Source organism: Podarcis filfolensis (genome assembly GCF_964270895.1).
Source record: "Podarcis filfolensis genome assembly, chromosome: Z".
Taxonomy (NCBI): Eukaryota; Metazoa; Chordata; class Lepidosauria; order Squamata; family Lacertidae; genus Podarcis; species Podarcis filfolensis.
The window spans coordinates 3,468,793-3,480,571 of record NC_139617.1 but is presented as its reverse complement, the minus strand read 5'-3'; the positions used below and the strand labels follow the sequence as shown (position 1 = coordinate 3,480,571).

At 46.0% G+C, this 11,779-nt stretch overlaps 2 long non-coding RNA genes across 3 annotated transcripts; one reads left to right on the top strand and one right to left on the bottom strand.

Moving 5' to 3' along the window:
* Window positions 1–267: 267 nt before the first annotated feature.
* On the bottom strand, window positions 268–5,576 carry LOC310754066. Of its 2 annotated transcripts, none has more exons than XR_014543585.1 (3): window positions 5,485–5,576; window positions 3,111–3,307; window positions 268–359 (listed from the first exon to the last, which is right to left on the bottom strand). It is a non-coding gene; the product is annotated as an uncharacterized lncRNA (long non-coding RNA). The 2 variants fall into 2 exon arrangements; XR_014543586.1 differs by lacking the exon at window positions 268–359 and adding an exon at window positions 1,409–2,131 and having other exon boundaries at window positions 2,386–3,307.
* Window positions 5,577–6,003: 427 nt separating this feature from the next.
* Window positions 6,004–9,846, top strand: LOC310754068. The gene is made up of 3 exons (XR_014543589.1): window positions 6,004–6,111; window positions 7,217–8,006; window positions 9,300–9,846. It is a non-coding gene; the product is annotated as an uncharacterized lncRNA (long non-coding RNA).
* Window positions 9,847–11,779: the final 1,933 nt, after the last annotated feature.

The following is an 11,779-nucleotide window of genomic DNA, read 5'->3' as shown; positions in this document are numbered from 1 at the left end:
CAACTGACCATCTACAAGTATTCTGTTTTTATAATATGAATTGCCCATTGACGGAGCCAAGAAGAGGTGTGAATTAATGAACTGAAAAAAGAGTATCTTAACCCAGTAAGATTCCAGAGGTGAGACATATATGCTGTCAGACTTCAGTCTTTCAAATTTCAGTGGCGCCGTGTGCAAGGTTAAAATTCAGCATGCTCCTGCCTCTCACCTTCTGCTCAATTCTGTCATAGTCGTAGGGCTCTGTGGCGCCCTGTGCAGTGGAACTGATGACGCTGCCTCATGTCTGCCTCTGCTGCAAGTAGGATTAAGTGTGCCTGCTCAAGGCCACAGCATAGTCCCTGGCTATGCGAGCAGCTGAGCTGTAGGCAAATAATAATAATAATAATAATAATAATAATAATAATAATAATAATAATTTTTATTTATACTCCGCCCTCCCCAGCCAAGGCCGGGCTCAGAGCGGCTTACAAGCAATAATAAAAACAAGTTGAATGATTACAACTTAAAAACAAAATTAAAATACAACATTAAAATATTGAAACATTAAAATATTAAAATGTAGCCTCATCGCAGGAGGAGAAGGAAAAGAAAAAAGAAAGAGAGGGAGGGAATCAAATTGGCTCCAAGCCAAAGGCCAGGCGGAACAACTCTGTCTTACAGGCCCTGCGGAAAGAAATCAGATCCTGCAGGGCCCTGGTCTCATGAGGCAGAGCGTTCCACCAGGCCGGAGCCAGTGTTGAGAAGGCCCTGGCTCTGGTTGAAGCTAATCTAACTTCCTTAGGGCCCGGGACCTCTAGGGTGTTGCTATATGTGGACCTTGAGGCTCTCCGTGGGGCATACCAGGAGAGGCGGTCCCGTAGGTACGAGGGTCCTAGGCCGTGAAGGGCTTTAAAGGTCAAAAGCAGCACCTTAAATCTGACCCTGTACTCCACCGGGAGCCAGTGCAGCTTGAAAAGCACTGGGTGAATATGCTCCCATGGCAGAGACCCCGTGAGGAGCCTCGCTGCAGCATTCTGCACCCGCTGGAGTTTCTGGGACAGCTTCAAGGGCACCCCCGCGTACAGCGAATTACAGTAGTCAAGCCTGGAGGTGACCGTTGCATGGATCACTGTCGCCAGGTCGGGGCGGGAAAGGTAAGGGACCAACTGCTTGATGCGGCGAAGGTGGAAAAATGTCGCCTTGGCTGTTGCTGTAACTTGTGCCTCCATGGAAAGGGAGGCGTCAAGGATTACACCAAACTCTTAACGGAAGGCAATGGCACTAATTGGGCATTGGTGGCAAAGGGCCGCATCTCAAGAGTAGAGCATCTGCTTTGCATGCAGAAGGCTCCCGGTTCAGTCCCCAGCATCTCCAGGTTGGGCTGGGAGACACCTCTGTCTGAAACCCTGGGCAGCTTCTGCCAGTGAGTGCAGGCAGCTCTGGGCTAGAGCGGGACCAATAGTCCAGCTTAGTGTAATGCAGGTTCCTATGTCTCTGCCCTGTCCCAGCCGAGAGAGCGGTGGCAGGAGACTGAGATGACCAACTCTAGCAGGGGTATGCAGGGCTGCCCCGGGAAGGTGGGTGTGAATAAGGGCGACTGTCCCAGGCCCCACGCTTTGGACGCCCCTGCTTATCACTGGTGGCACAGACAGTAGCCCAAACTTCCTGGCTGGTCTTGCTGTCTCCTACCCAACTGGATAACCTCTCAAACCCCTCACTTGTTAGAGCAAGGCAGAGAAGCCGGGCGGAGGCAGCAGCAGCAGCAGCAGCAAAAGAAACAAGTGATTAAGAAAGGAGGGAATAGGCCACCGGAGCTAAAGTGGCTGCAAAAAACAAGAAATTTCAAGTTAGCGGGTGAAGGACACAGAGAGGAAGGCCACTGGCACTTTCTGCAGCTGCAAACATCAACGCAAAAAAAGCCAAGGAGAGAACAGGGAGAGGGAGCCCAGCAGTGTTAAACCGGGTGCAAAAAATGGCACAAAGTAAGACAGGGGAAGGGAAATGGGGAGATATTGGCCACCAGCGCTAAAGCAGAGGCAAAAAGCCAAAAACTAAATTGGGGGAGGAGGGACTATCAGCATGGAGAGGAGGCAGGATGGCAGAGGCAGAGGGAGATGAAAGCAATGGTGCCCCCCCCCACTGTTTGATTAGCCTTGCACCCTCTTGAGCTTGTTTGGAGGTTCTAGCAGGGGAGCGCAGCTATCGTATACCCTTGACCGAAGAACGGTACACTCCTTCTATCTGGGATGGTCGTGCTCTTCCACCGAGCGCGCAGCTTCGGGAGGGACGCACATGGAGCGGTGAGGGAGGAAGGGGACACCCGCCTAGCCAGCCAGATCAGCCGAATCAACCCTGGCGATCAATGGGGTGACAGATGTCGCAGTCAGATCGCCCTCACATCCTAGCCTTGCACCCTCTTAGGCAGGAGTTGGCAAGGTTTATCTTGCCTGGGCTGGATCGGTCCCGCAGAGATCCGTCTGTGGGCCGGATCGTGCGTGTGTGCGTGTGCGAGCGAGCGAGCGAGCGAGTGAGCATGCCCGTGATTTTCAGCATCTGCGCGTGTGCAGACACGATTTCTGGTGCCGAGGAAGCGAGTCCCTGCACCGCGCTGTGTCGGTTCAGTGCAGTGCGCGAGTGGGCAACTCGGTTCAGGGGCGGCTTGTGGGCCAGTCAAATGACCTCCACGGGCCGCTTCCGGCCCAAGGGCCTTAGGTTGCTGACCCTTGCTCTTAGGGATAGCTCTGGAGACATGATATGTAAAGCAAGCCGTGTTCAGAGCCTTGAGGTTGATGCCAAAGCTGGATGCAGGAGCTGAGGATGGAAGATTTCAGGGTAACCCACAAAGTCAAAGGCCAGCCTGGAATTAATGCTGGAAGGTCATTCCTAGGGAAGGAAAGACCAAGAGCAGAAGACCAGTGGCGGTAGCAGCCAAGCTCATCTAGTTTTAGGGCCATCATCCTAGTGGCGCAGCAATAAAGCTGCTAGCACATTTGCAAAGCTAAGCAAGGTCCAGTATGGTTTCAAATGGGGTGGGCAACTGTGTGTTGAGAATCCTGCATTGCAGTGGGTTGGACTAGATGACCCTCGGGGTCTTTCCCAGTTCTACAATTCTATGATTCTATTATTCTTACCTTGCTCCTTGCTTATAGCATGGGTCATCTCTTGTACATTGTGTTTTCTCCCTCCAGGTGGTCTTCTCCCTTCTCCAAAATACACCCTTCCTCCAAAGTACTGTAGACCCCTAATGAGAGAGCCTTCTGGTAGCCACTGACTCTGGGCTTCCTCCCTGGTCTGCCACTGTCATCATTGGCCCATGACGGGGACTTTTCTTTTTTAAAAAAATAATAATTTTATTTATATAATTTATTTTACAACATACAACCCCCCCCCCAACTTTATAAGATATAAGGACTTGTTAGAAAATAAGATATAAGGACTTGTTAGAAAATAGAAAATAAGATATAAGGACTTGTTAGAAAATAAAACCCCAAGATGGTTGTCACCAATGGAAGCGAAGGCTCAGAAAAAACTCAATATGGAGGTCAAATGGCTGAAATATTGGGAAATTCTGGAACAAGAGGGAGACAGAATAAAACTGCAGAGCTTTGAAAAATTAAAAAATAGAGTGCGAGACTGGCTCCATTACTACCAAATAATGGAGGCATATAATTTGGACAAAAAACTTGGCTTCCAGGTGGAAAAATCAAAATTGGAAACAGAATTGTTAGATCCCAAAATTAAGAATTTGTCAAGAATGTATAACTTGCTGTTGAAATGGAACACTCAGGATGAAATGGTGAAATCTGCTATGATTAAATGGGCACAAGATGTTGGACACAACATTATGATGGCTGACTGGGAACAGTTATGGACCACAGGTATGAAGTTTACGGCATGTAATGCCTTAAGAGAGAATTTAATGAAAATGATTTACAGGTGGTATATGACACCAGTCAAGCTTGCAAAAATTTATAACTTACCTGACAACAAATGTTGGAAATGTAATGAGACTGAAGGTACATTCTTTCACCTTTGGTGGATGTGCCCAAGGATTAAGACATTCTGGGAGATGATTTATAACGAAATGAAAAAGGTATTTAAATATACCTTCCTGAAGAAACCAGAGGCCTTTTTCCTGGGCATGGTCGGCCAATTGGTGCCAAAGAAGGATAGAACTTTCTTTATGTATGCTACAACAGCAGCAAGAATACTCATCGCAAAGTATTGGAAGACACAAGATTTACCCACCCGGGAAGAATGGCAGATGCAGTTGATGGACTACATGGAACTGGTGGAAATGACTGGCAGAATCCGAGACCAGGGAGAAGAGTCGGTGGAAGAAGATTGGAAAAAATTTAAAGACTATTTACAGAAACACTGTAAAATTAATGAATGTTAGAAGGATGCTGGAATGAAGTTATATGGCTTTAGCAGAAATGTTACAAAGAATTAAGTAAAAATAGATTGTTAATGGACTAAAGGGAAAAATAAGGTTAGATTGTGTTAAGATAAATTATAGGACAGAAAACTGAGGAAGATGGAAAGGATTTGCTGAAATAGCTAACTGAACTGGAATACAAAAAAGGGAGGTGCGAGGAGGTCGCTGAAACAAGTAAATGAAAGATAAGATATGGAAATATTGGATGTGTTTTTAATTGTTTCTGTTTTTGTTTTTGTTTTGTTAAGATAAGTAGTCTTTTTGTTTTTCTTGTATTGTATTGTATTGTATTGTTCTGTTTTGTTTAACTCTTTTTTTTCTTTTTGTAAACTTTAAACTTTTCATAAATATTATTTTAAAAAAACAAAACCCAACTTTAAAAGCAAAAGGTTTATCATATATCTCTTAATTCGACTCCCCTCCCGCCCTTCTGCAGTTCCTTGTTTTTATAATATTTTAATGCATTTCCAAATTAAACCAAATTATCATTTTTCCCTGTGTTCCATAGACTTCCCCTCACAACTGCTGCATATTTTTATATTAAGCTTGCTAATGCCTTAATTTGTTTATAATAATTTTGTATGTATTCTATAAATGATTTCCATTCTTTCTTAAAAACTTGATCATTTTGATTTCTTATTCTTTTGGTAACTTTCGCCACTTCTGCATAGTTGTTTCTGTAACCATTCCTCTTTTGTTGGGACGTTTTCTGCTTTCCATCTTTGGGCAAAGATCATCCAGGAGACCATGGCTGCCAGTGGCGTAGCGTGGGTTGTCAGCACCCGGGGCAAGGCAAGTAATTTGCGCCCCCTAACCCGTGGATTTGCGCCCCCTAACCCATGGATTTGCCCTAACCCCAGATGTTGCGCCCGGTGCGGCCGGCCCCCCCTGCACCCCCCCACGCTACGCCACTGATGGCTGCATATATAAATACATTTCTATATTGTCTAGGTAATTCTCATAATTCTCAAAAGAAAAGCCTTGCAAAAGTTATCCTAAACACGACGGGGACTTTTCAGTGTTGGCTCCCCATTTGCGGAATGGCTTCCCTATTGAGGTGCATGCACCTGTGTCCATCAATATTAACTTCCAGGAATTTTTTTTTTAAAAACACATCCCTGCACTATTCCTGGCCACCCCAAAGATCACTGAATCCAAGAATGTTTTTGAACGGCAACTGCTTTTAGAAGTACGTCATCTTCTTCAGACTGCTTTAATTGTTTTAGGGTGCATTTGTTTTTATCCTGTTTTTATCCTCACGCAAGTCACTGAGAGACAGTGATTGGCCCAAGGCCAACTTTTGGGTTTGACAAGTTCCCTCATGCCGCAAGGACTATAGTTCCCAGCATCCCCCAGCGCGCCCACTGAGCCTCCAGCTTCCCTTTTGTACCGCTGCGCATGCTGGGTAACGCAGTCCGCTTAAAAGCAGCTCTTTGAAGTCAGCGCAGGGCTGCCGGAAGTAGCGGCACGCTGGGTATTGTAGTCCATCTGAACCGTTAATCGCCATGGGAACTGCAAGCCGCGATGCCCTTCTGCCGTCTTGTGCTTTGGTTGTCCCTGCCGCCAAGGGAGCAGGTGGCTGGGCCTCTCAGAAGGCCTGGCCGGGGTCTTAAAAAGCCGTGGCGGAGAGAAAAGGTCATCAAAGAAGCGCAAAGAGCAACATCCCGCCTTATGCCTCAGGAACTCCGCGCAAGGTGTGCTGGGAATTGTAGTCTTTTCCATACCTGCCATGCTCTTAATACTGAAGTACTGTATTAATTGGGAGTAAATTTCATGGAGCGCCCTGGTTCCCAGAACACGTGGACAGCCAGCTGTTTATCTTTAAGGCTTACACAGGACTCTTTGTCCTATATTACTTACTACTACAGGATTCTTTCTCCTAACTTTAACATTCATTCATTCATTCATTCATTCCCCGCCTTTTCCTCTAATAGCGACTCCAGACTTCTTACAGCTAAAAATGAGAGCAGCTTAAAACATAGGGGGAAAAGGTCTCATTATAAACAATGTAACACACACTTTTTTTTAGAAAGAGAGGTGTCGGACACCTCTGCTATGGTGCCCACTTGAGAGGTGCCGGAACTGAGTTCTGGCAAGTTCCGGCTGGAAAAAACCCAACTTCATAAGTGGTACCTCAGGTTACATACACTTGAGGTTACATATGCTTCAGGTTACAACTCCACTAACCCTGAAATATTACCTCGGGTTAAGAACTTTGCTTCAGGATGAGAACAGAAATCGCGCAGCAGCAGGAGGCCCCATTAGCTAAAGTGGTGCTTCAGGTTAAGAACAGACCTCCAGAACGAATTAAGCTCTTAACCCAAGGTACCACTGTATATACAATATCAAACTATAAAAAACCACAAATTGATAGAATTATATATAGGGGTGCATGAGGTGCTAGTGGAGGGGCAGTTCCTCTGGTGGGGGACACATCATGCTCCTTCTGGGGTGGTTTGTCCACTTTTGGTCCCCACCCTGCACTCATCTCTCAGCTGGGGCTCGCAAAAGCTGTCCGCATAAGACAGTGGCCATGCCTCATGAAACTGCTTCAACTGGCCAGTTATACCAAGTGAGGGTAGCTCTCAAACCCTTGTTGAGTTAGGGACTTCCCCTGCATGTGAAGACAGCTTCTGGTAGACTGAGTAGATGAAACCAGTAGTGGGTCCAATGGTCAAGAGATTGGTTCCTTGCATGTGCTGCAGAGGGAAGTGAGGGGCAATTTGAGTTCATCAACCTGAGAAGGTAATTCATCTAGGAGAAGAAAAGCTCTGATCCTAAACATCTGTTGCCTTGCAGGATATCTTCAGGAGTAGAAGTAATCCCTACACAAATCTGGAGTCCGTAAGGTGGTTGGATGTCTTCTTTTACGCCTCTTTTGAGATTCCCGCATTGCAGAGGACTGGACTAAGCGTCTCTCGGGGTCCCTTCCAACTCTACAATTCCATGATTCTGTGATTTCTCATGGCAACTCCTGCAGCCAAGCTAGTGCCATACATATTGCTTTGGAACACATCAGTGAGGCCAAGAGGGGGTCTTGTCATCTGGGCAGCCTTCATGCACACTGCCCAGGCTTGCACCCCAGAGAGGTTATGTTGGTGCTGCTAATGCAGTGGATAGACTTCAGTCTTGGAGGTGCATTCTATTGCGTTTTGAAACAGACTGATGCCAACTACCTCATAATGGGAGGGCAATGCCTCCCATTTTACAAGATAATCCAGCTCAGAAGAAAATATTATGTTAATCTCAGGGGAAAGCACTGCATCCCATGGGTACAAAATGCCAGCTGAGAAAAATGCAGGAACTTAATGTGTTGAACCAAAGGGGAAGATGTTATCTGGAAGGTCTGCAGGTGCCATCTTGGCAGTCAAGATAACCCCAAAACTAATTGGTAGTTGTATGACTGAGCTCATATTTGTTTATGTACTCACCTGATTGATGTCGGCTAATTGGCTCACTTATCTTTTGATGTTGGGATGCTTGGCTCTAGGCCCAGAGAGGGGAGAAACTTTGGACAGCTGTGGGTGAGAAAAAGCTAGAGTAAACCCTATACAAAACTGGAGCCCCTAAGATAATTGGGTGGTGCCTTGTATGCCTCCTTCTGGCAACTTCAGTGCAGCCAGGCTGGTGCCAAACAAAGTAGCTGTAACCATGGATTTGGTTGTTTTGGGGCTGAACTCCAAGGCCTTGTGGGCAGTGGCGTAGCGTGGGTTGTCAGCACCCGGGGCAAGGCAAGTAATTTGCGCCCCCTAACCCGTGGATTTGCGCCCCCTAACCCTAACCCCCAGATGTTGCGCCCGGTGCGGCCGGCCCCCCCTGACCCCCCACGCTACGCCACTGCTTGTGGGCAAATCTCGCTGAGCTTGCTGTCACTCACCTTCCTGGCTATGCAGACACTCCTGACTTGGTCACCCAGCTCAGGCCTTGAGTGTCAAGAATCTCCCCAGGCTGCTAGAGTAACTGTGTTTCTGTTTCCATTTGTGTTTCAGATATCCAGGAGTGTTATGAGCTGAACTTGTTCTCTGCTTGAAAGCAGGATGGGGCCATGGATCTGGAGCCTGGCACTATCCAAGAACGTGGGTAATGCCAGCAAAGAGTGATACTTGGAGAATTGTGACCATAACAGATACGGCCTGCAGATGAGAAGGTTTAAAATACCATAGATTGCTGAATTAGCCAAAGGCTTGTCACTTAAAGGTAACAAAGGTGCCAGGTGAGCTTCCTTGGAGAGAGTATGCCAAAACCAGGGAGCCATGACAGAAAAGGCTCAGTGTGGCTGCCCTCCAGACCTTTTGCAAGGAGGGCACATGAAGACAGGCTTCAGAAGATAATTGCGGGGTGTAGGACAGTTCCTTTGGGGAGAGGGAGTCCTTGAGGCATTGGAGTCTTGAGCCATTTACGGCTTTATAGGTCAAAACCAGCACTTTGAATTGGGCCCTGAAACTATTTGGCAGCGAGTGCTATCTGGCCAGGATTGGTGTTGCCTGCTCAAACAGTCTAGTCAGCTGGCTACCGAATTCTGCACCAGCTGAAGTTTCCAAACCATCTTCAGACACAGCCCTATAGTAATCTAGCCTAGAGGCTTCCAGAGTGTAGACAACAGAAGTTAGGCTGTCCCTGTCCAGATAGGGGCATAGCTGGGCTACCAGCTGAAGCTGATGGAAGGTACTCGGCACCACTCAGGCCACCTGAGCCTTGAGCGACAGGAGTGGATCTAGAAGTACATCCAAACTGCGTACCAGCTCCTTCAGAAGGAATGTAACCACATGAAGGGCAGGCCACTTTCCATCCATCAGTTCTAGGGAACCACCCACTAACATACATGTATAGTTACATATAATCATCATAATGGTGACAAGGGACTTGTGTCCTCTCCTTCCAGCTGCATTTGGATCACCCAGAGTCTGATAATAAGTACTGTTGTATGTAAGTCACCTGGAAACCAGGGCCAGCTGAATGCTACTTTCAAGACTTTGTCCTCATGTTAGGGTTGGAAACACTGTAATACAGAGCTGGATTGCCTTGATTGTGTGACATATTTGCTAAGAACATCATGGTGATTAAAATAGAGGTATTCCTTCAGAAACTACTGTAGTTTGACTGCCTCTTCTTTAGCTAGAGCTAATGTCAAAGGCAAATTCCACCCCTGCTCCTCATCATCAGGGCCGGATTTAGGTTTGATGAGGCCCTAAGCTACTGAAGGTAATGGAGCCCTTTATATGTCCAGCTGTCTTTTGTCAACCACAAATTGTCACTGTTTTTTTGTGTTGAATATATGCTATATGGTAATTTATGGACCTAATAGGTATCTAAAGCCATTTGCACATAACAAAATATGTATTTTATCAAAGTAATTGTTGAACTGAAATACAATTAAGAAGACGTATATTACTAGTGAAATACAATTAAGAAGTATATTAATAGTGAAATAATTATTAAGCTCTAACTATATGCAGGTTTTATTTTATTTGTTTTTTCATCCTCCCCGGCTCGGGTGGCGAACCTATTTGGGCTCGTCCGCGAAAACTGATGGATCCTGATAGATTCTGACAAGCCTTGCGGAACCCTGCTCCTCCTGGCGACTCATTAGATGAACTTGTTGAGGACTGGAATAACCGGCTCTTGCACTTCCGGGTTAGCGCCAATGACAAATGGCGGAGTTCCTCCGATCGGAGGAACGGGCTCCGTGGAAATTGGGTCTTCCCGTCGCAGCGAAGGCGGGGGCCCGCTAGAAATCCCAGGCGGAGAAGCCTGGGAACGTGGGGTTCGGCAGAGCACCAAGAGCGCCTCCCCTACTCACGAGGAAACCCCTTTTTGGGGCTCCGGAGTGAAGTGGGGTGAGCAGCGCGGTGCTGCGAACTGATCGCTATTTCCATGGAGGGAAGCCGCGCAGCCATCGCCGGAGAGTGCTGACTTTTTCCTGATGACATTCGGACTCTAAATCAAGTATCTGTGAGTAAAAACGGAGAATTGGATCAAGAAATTTGCAAAACTTTTGAATTAGGCACAAGCGGGAAGGTTTAAACAGGAAGTCCGCCTTCCGCTTTTTGTATATAGATTGAAGCAAAGACCTTGCAACCTAATAGCCTGGAAGACTGCTTTAAAGTTGGAAATTTCCTGCATTTATAACCAATAAAACCCCCTTGGAAAGCAGGAGAAAAGGGGGGGGGAATTTGACTGTCTAATTCTGCAGGAGGAGAGTAAAGGAATCTAAGTTTCCATCGTCCCAAACCTGGGGACGGGGTGTCGGGACAGAAACTGCCTGTGACGTCCATTGATTGAAAGTGGAGTATTTTGACAGATAGTTAAAAAAAGAAGAGAAACAAATTAACTTCAACGCTACCTTCTGCATTTCTGTATTTTAAAGATACAAAGTATTTGAAAATTGAAAGGACTTGAAATCGAAAGTAATTTTCTTTGTTGGATACTTTTTTTTTTTTTTTAAAGTGGATACAAATAGAAATTGTGTCCCCTAGAGGGAGCTTGTCAGTTTGCTGTTGCTGTTTATTTGGACTCTACAGCCGCAAGATTTGGATCGTGGGACTTGCTGTTTGACCTTGATCAGAAATGAGTTGGAAGGAATGTTTGGTGTCTGCCCTTGGCATGACAAATGCCCTGCTGCAGCCACTGCATGAGAAAATGAATTTGATGCATGAAAAATTGGACTTGATGAGTGCTGTGGCCAATGAATATGATTTAACAGGGAATAAGGTTAAAGAAGTTATACAACGACCAATTCAAGAAACTGGCTTGACAAAACAAGTCCAAGGGCAGATGAAGAAGGAAGAGGTAGTAATTACTCCTTAAACAACACAAATGGAGGGATTCAAAGTCCTGCAAGAACAAAAGTTACTGCGTTGGAAGATCGAACTTGGAGAGTGCTGGGATGTGTTTGAAGTAAAGGAAGGTCTTAACACTAGTGGGACTATGAAACAGGTGAACAACTATCTTTTGGATAAATATTTTTTCGATTACAAAGATGACAGGGAGTGGGACTGGGGGGAAGGGGCCAGTCTGATAAAGGAAAATGGAAACTATTACTGGATGGAAACCTCCGGAGACCCACTCCCCAAGAAATCAACAACAGACAAAGAAGTGCGTAAGCATAAACAAGGTCAAGAAACTGTGCAGAAGGGGCCTAGAAGAGACTTAAGGGCCTTGGACATAAGAGCACCAGATTGATGGACTGGATGCAATGGACTGAAAGGACTGACATGACCCGAAACCAGGAAGAAGGGATGTTGGATAAAAATTAGAGATATCAAGGGAAATTCTTTTGTTAATTTTGGAATTAGTCTAACATTAATGAAACACCAAGGAATATGCCGGAAAGGAACTGAATTGGCTTTAGTAGAAATGATT